Here is a 6,019-nt window from a genome sequence, read left to right as displayed (position 1 = left end):
AAGCCATGGTAAAGTTTTTATTTAGCTTTTTTAATCAAATAGTTTGTTTACATTGTTACATAAAACTGTACATCTATTTGATAATTAAAGAGATGTGTTTAAAAGATTGCTTTTTTCTTTGTCTTGCTTGAAAGACTTGTTTGGCCTACTTTTAATGAGTTACATGGTGTTGAAGTATGGAAAAGAAGCCATATTGGTTCATTAGGCTTATTGACTGCTTGCATAAGTACCTTGAGATAGCTCAGTGGGTAAGGTGTTGGTTTACCAATCTGCTGGTCCTCACAAGGTTGTGGGTTCAAACCCCATTGTCACCAAAATTTTGCTTTTTTTATCTAATAGTTTGTTTCCTTTGTTACATAAAACTGTACATCTATTTGATAACTAAAGAGATGTGTTTAAAAGATTGCTTTTTTCTTTGTCTTGCTTGAAAGACTTGTTTGGCCTACTTTAAATATGAGTTACATGGTGTTGAAGTATGGAAAAGAAGCCATATTGGTTCATAAGGCTTATTGACTGGGTGCAATAGTACATAGAGATAGCTCAGTGGGTAAGGTGTTGGTTTGTCAATCAGCAGGTCCCCACAAGGTTGTGGGTTCAAACCCCGGTGTCGCCAAGGTAAAGTTTTTATTTTGCTTTTTTAATCAAATAGTTTGTTTACATTGTTACATAAATCTGTACATCTATTTGATAATTAAAGAGATGTGTTTAAAAGATTGCTTTTTTCTTTGTCTTGCTTGAAAGACTTGTTTGGCCTACTTTTATTATGAGTTACATGGTGAAGAAGTATGTAAAAGAAGCCATATTGGTTCAAAAGGCTTATTGACTGCATGCGATGGTACATAGAGATAGCTCAGTGGGTAAGGTGTTGGTTTACCGATCAGCTGGTCCCCACAACGTTGGGGTTCAAACCCCGGTGTTGCCAAGGCTAATTTTTATTAGGCTTTTTTAATCAAATAGTTTGTTTACATTGTTACATAAAACTGTTCATCTATTTGATAATTAAAGAGATGTGTTTAAAAGATTGTTTTTTCTTTGTCTTGCTTAAAAGACTTGTTTGGTCTACTTTAAATATGAGTAACATCTTGTTGAAGTATGGAAAAGAAGCCATATTGGTTCATTAGGCTTATTTAATGCTTGTACTAGTACTTAGAGATATCTCAGTATTTAAGGTGTTGGTTTACCGATTAGCAGGTCCCCACAAGGTTGTTGGTTCAAACCCCGGTGTCGCCAAGTTAAAGTTTTTATTTTGCTTTTTTAATCAAATAGTTTGTTTACATTGTTACAAAAAACTGTACATCTATTTGATAATTAAAGAGATGTGTTTAGAAGATTGTTTTCTTTTTTCTTTCTCTTGCTTGAAAGACTTGTTTGGCCTTCTTTTAATGAGTTGCATGGTGTTGAAGTATGGAAAAGAAGCCATATTGGTTTATTAGGCTTATTGACTGCTTGTAACAGTACCTAGAGATATCTCAGTGGGTAAGGTGTTGGTTTACCGATCAGCAGGTCCCCACAAGGTTGTGGGTTCGAACCCCGCTGTCGCTAAGGTAAAGTTTTTAATTAACTTTTTAAATCAAATAGTTTGTTTACATTGTTACATAAAACTTTACATCTATTTGATAATTAAAGAGATGTGTTTACTTTTAATATGAGTTACATGGTGTTGAAGTATGGAAAAGAAGCCATATTGGTTCATTAGGCTTATTTACTGCTTGCACTAGTACCTAGAGATATCTCAGTGTTTAAGGTGTTGGTTTACCGATTAGCAGGTCCCCACAAGGTTGTGGGTTCAAACCCCGGTGTCGCCAAGGTTCATTTTTATTTTGCTTTTTTTATCTAATAGTTTGTTTACATTGTTACATAAAACTGTACATCTATTTGATAATTAAAGAGATGTGTTTAAAAGATTGTTTTCTTTTTTCTTTGTCTTGCTTGAAAGACTTGTTTGGCCTACTTTTAATGAGTTACATGGTGTTGAAGTATGGAAAAGAAGCCATATTGGTTCATTAGGCTTATTGACTGCTTGTGCTAGTGCCTATAGATAGCTCATTGGGTAAGGTGTTTGTTTTTACTGATCAGCAGATCACCACAATATTGTGGGTTCAAACCCCGGTGTTGCCAAGGTTCATTTTTATTTCGCTTTTTTTAACTAATAGTTTGTTTACTTTGTTACATAAAACTGTACATCTATTTGATAATTAAAGAGATGTGTTTAAAAGATTGCTTTTTTCTTTGTCTTGCTTGAAAGTCTTGTTTGGCCTACTTTTAATGAGTTACATGGTGTTGAAGTATGGAAAAGAAGCCATATTGGTTCATTAGGCTTATTGACTGCTTGCACCAGTACCTAGAGATAGCTCAGTTGGTAAGGTGTTGGTTTATGAATCAGCAGGTCCCCACAAGGTTGTGGGTTTAAACCCCGGTGTTGCCAAGGTTAATTTTTATTTCGCTTTTTTTATCTAATAGTTTGTTTACTTTGTTACATAAAGCTGTACATCAATTTGATAATTAAAGAGATGTTTTTAAAAGATTGCTTTTTTCTTTTTGTCTTGCTTGAAAGACTTGTTTGGCCTACTTTAAATATGAGTTACATGGTGTTGAAGTATGGAAAAGAAGCCATATTGGTTCATCAGGCTTATTGACTGCATGCACTAGTACCTAAAGATAGCTCAGTGGGTAAGGTGTTGGTTTACTGTCAGCAGGTTTCCACAAGGTTGTGGGTTCAAACCCCAGTGTCGCCAAGGTAGTTTTTATTTAGCTTTTTAAATCAAATAGTTTGTTTACATTGTTACATAAAACTGTACATCTATTTGATAATTAAAGAGATGTGTTTAAAAGATTGTATTGTTTTTCTTTGTCTTCCTTGAAAGACTTGTTTGGCCTACTTTTAATGAGTTACATGGTGTTGAAGTATGGAAAAGAAGCCATATTGGTTCATTGGGCTTATTGACTGTTTTTGCACTAGTACCTTGAGATAGCTTAGTGGGTAAGGTGTTGGTTTACCGATCAGCAGGTCCACACAAGATTGTGGGTTCAAGCCCCATTGTTGCCAAAGTTAATTTTTTATTTTGCTTTTTTTATCTAATAGTTTATTTACTTTGTTACATAAAACTGTACATCTATTTGATAATTAAAGAGATGTGTTTAAAAGATTGTTTTTTTCTTTGTCTTGTTTGAAAGACTTGTTTGGCCTACTTTAAATATGAGTTACATGGTGTTGAAGTATGGAAAAGAAGGCATATTGGTTCATTAGGCTTATTGACTGCTTGCACTAGTCCCTAGAGATAGCTCAGTGGGTAAGGTGTTTGTTTACTGATCAGTAGATCACCACAATATTGTGGGTTCAAACCCCTGTGTTGCCAAGGTTCATTTTTATTTCGCTTTTTTTTATCTAATAGTTTGTTTACTTTGTTACATAAAACTGTACATCTATTTGATAATTAAAGAGATGTGTTTAAAAGATTGCTTTTTTCTTTGACGTGCTTGAAAGTCTTGTTTGGCCTACTTTTAATGAGTTACATGGTGTTGAAGTATGGAAAAGAAGCCATATTGGTTCATTAGGCTTATTGACTGCTTGCACTAGTACCTAGAGATAGCTCAGTTGGTAAGGTGTTGGTTTATGAATCAGGTCCACACAAGGTTGTGGGTTTAAACCCGGTGTTGCCAAGGTTCATTTTTATTTCGCTTTTTTAATCTAATAGTTTGTTTACTTTGTTACATAAAACTGTACATCTATTTGATTATCAAAGTGATGTGTTTAAAAGATTGCTTTTTTCTTTGTCTTGCTTGAAAGACTTGTTTGGCCTACTTTTAATATGAGTTACATGGTATTGCGGTATGGAAAAGAAGCCATATTGGGTTATTAGGCTTATTGACTTCTTGCATTGGTACCTCGAGATAGCTCATTGGGTAAGCTGTTGGTTTACCGATCAGCAGGTCCACACAAGGTTGTCAGTTCAAACCCCGGTGTCGCCAAGGTAAAGTTTTTATTTCGCTTTTTTAATCAAATAGTTTGTTTACATTGTTACATAAAACTGGACATCTATTTGATAATTTAAAAAGATGTGTTTAAAAGATTGCTTTTTTCTTTGTCTTCCTTGAAAGACTTTTTTGGCCTACTTTTAATACGAGTTACATGGTGTTGAATTATGGAAAAGAAGCCATATTGGTTCATTAGGCTTATTGACTGCTTACCCTAGTATCAATAGATAGCTCAGTGGGTAAAGTGTTGAGTTACCGATCAGCAGGTCCCCACAAGGTTGTGGGTTCAAGCCCCATTGTCGCCAAAGTTAATTTTTATTTTGCTTTTTTTTTATCTAATAGTTTGTTTACTTTGTTACATAAAGCTGTACATCTATTTGATAATTAAAGAGATGTTTTTAAAAGATTGCTTTTTTCTTTGTCTTGCTTGAAAGACTTGTTTGGCCTACTTTAAATATGAGTTACATGGTGTTGAAGCATGGAAAAGAAGCCATATTGGTTCATAAGGCTTATTGACTGCCTGAAATAGTGCATAGAGATATCTCAGTGGGTAAGGTGTAGATTTACCAATCAGCAGGTCCCCACAAAGTTGTTGGTTCAAACACTGGTGTCGCCAAGGCTTATTTTTATTAGGCTTTTTTAATCAAATAGTTTGTTTACATTGTTACATAAAACTGTACATCTATTTGATAATTAAAGAGATGTGTTTAAAAGATTGTTTTTTCTTTGTCTTGCTTAAAAGACTTGTTTGGTCTACTTTAAATATGAGTAACATCTTGTTTAAGTATGGAAAAGAAGCCATATTGGTTCATTAGGCTTATTTAATGCTTGTACTAGTACTTAGAGATATCTCAGTATTTAAGGTGTTGGTTTACCGATTAGCAGGTCCCCACAAGGTTGTTGGTTCAAACCCCGGTGTCGCCAAGGTAAAGTTTTTATTTTGCTTTTTTAATCAAATAGTTTGTTTACATTGTTACAAAAACTGTACATCTATTTGATAATTAAAGAGATGTGTTTAGAAGATTGTTTTATTTTTTCTTTCTCTTGCTTGAAAGACTTGTTTGGCCTTCTTTTAATGAGTTGCATGGTGTTGAAGTATGGAAAAGAAGCCATATTGGTTTATTAGGCTTATTGACTGCTTGCAACAGTACCTAGAGATATCTTAGTGGGTAAGGTGTTGGTTTACCGATCAGCAGGTCCCCACAAGGTTGTGGGTTCGAACCCTGCTGTCGCTAAGTTAAAGTTTTTAATTAACTTTTTAAATCACATAGTTTGTTTACATTGTTACATAAAACTTTACATCTATTTGATAATTAAAGAGATGTGTTTACTTTTAATATGAGTTACATGGTGTTGAAGTATGGAAAAGAAGCCATATTGGTTCATTAGGCTTATTTACTGCTTGCACTAGTACCTAGAGATATCTCAGTGTTTAAGGTGTTGGTTTACCGATTAGCAGGTCCCCACAAGGTTGTGGGTTCAAACCCCGGTGTCGCCAAGGTTCATTTTTATTTCGCTTTTTTTATCTAATAGTTTGTTTACATTGTTACATAAAACTGTACATCTATTTGATAATTAAAGAGATGTGTTTAAAAGATTGTATTGTTTTTCTTTGTCTTCCTTGAAATACTTGTTTGGCCTACTTTTAATGAGTTACATGGTGTTGAAGTATGGAAAAGAAGCCATATTGGTTCATTAGGCTTATTGACTGTTTTTGCACTAGTACCTAGAGATAGCTTAGTGGGTAAGGTGTTGGTTTACCGATCATCAGGTTCACACAAGATTGTGGGTTCAAGCCCCATTGTCGCCAAAGTTAATTTTTTATTTTGCTTTTTTTATCTAATAGTTTATTTACTTTGTTACATAAAACTGTACATCTAATTGATAATTAAAGAGATGTGTTTAAAAGATTGTTTTTTTCTTTGTCTTGCTTGAAAGACTTGTTTGGCCTACTTTAAATATGAGTTACATGGTGTTGAAGTATGGAAAAGAAGCCATATTGGTTCATTAGGCTTATAGACTGCTTGCACTAGTCCCTAGAGAT

The 6,019-nt window shown here is 34.0% G+C and overlaps 1 long non-coding RNA gene across 1 annotated transcript; it reads right to left on the bottom strand.

Moving 5' to 3' along the window:
* Positions 1–2,547: 2,547 nt before the first annotated feature.
* Positions 2,548–5,176, bottom strand: LOC310722553. Its single transcript, XR_014532398.1, has 2 exons — positions 5,127–5,176; positions 2,548–2,645 (listed from the first exon to the last, which is right to left on the bottom strand). It is a non-coding gene; the product is annotated as an uncharacterized lncRNA (long non-coding RNA).
* Between the last annotated feature and the right edge of the window lie 843 nt (positions 5,177–6,019).

The sequence above is a fragment of the Silurus aristotelis genome, assembly GCF_946808225.1.
Source record: "Silurus aristotelis genome assembly, chromosome: 2".
In the NCBI taxonomy this organism is placed as follows: Eukaryota; Metazoa; Chordata; class Actinopteri; order Siluriformes; family Siluridae; genus Silurus; species Silurus aristotelis.
The sequence above is the reverse complement of the archived record's forward strand: the minus strand, read 5'-3'. Positions and strand labels throughout refer to the sequence as shown.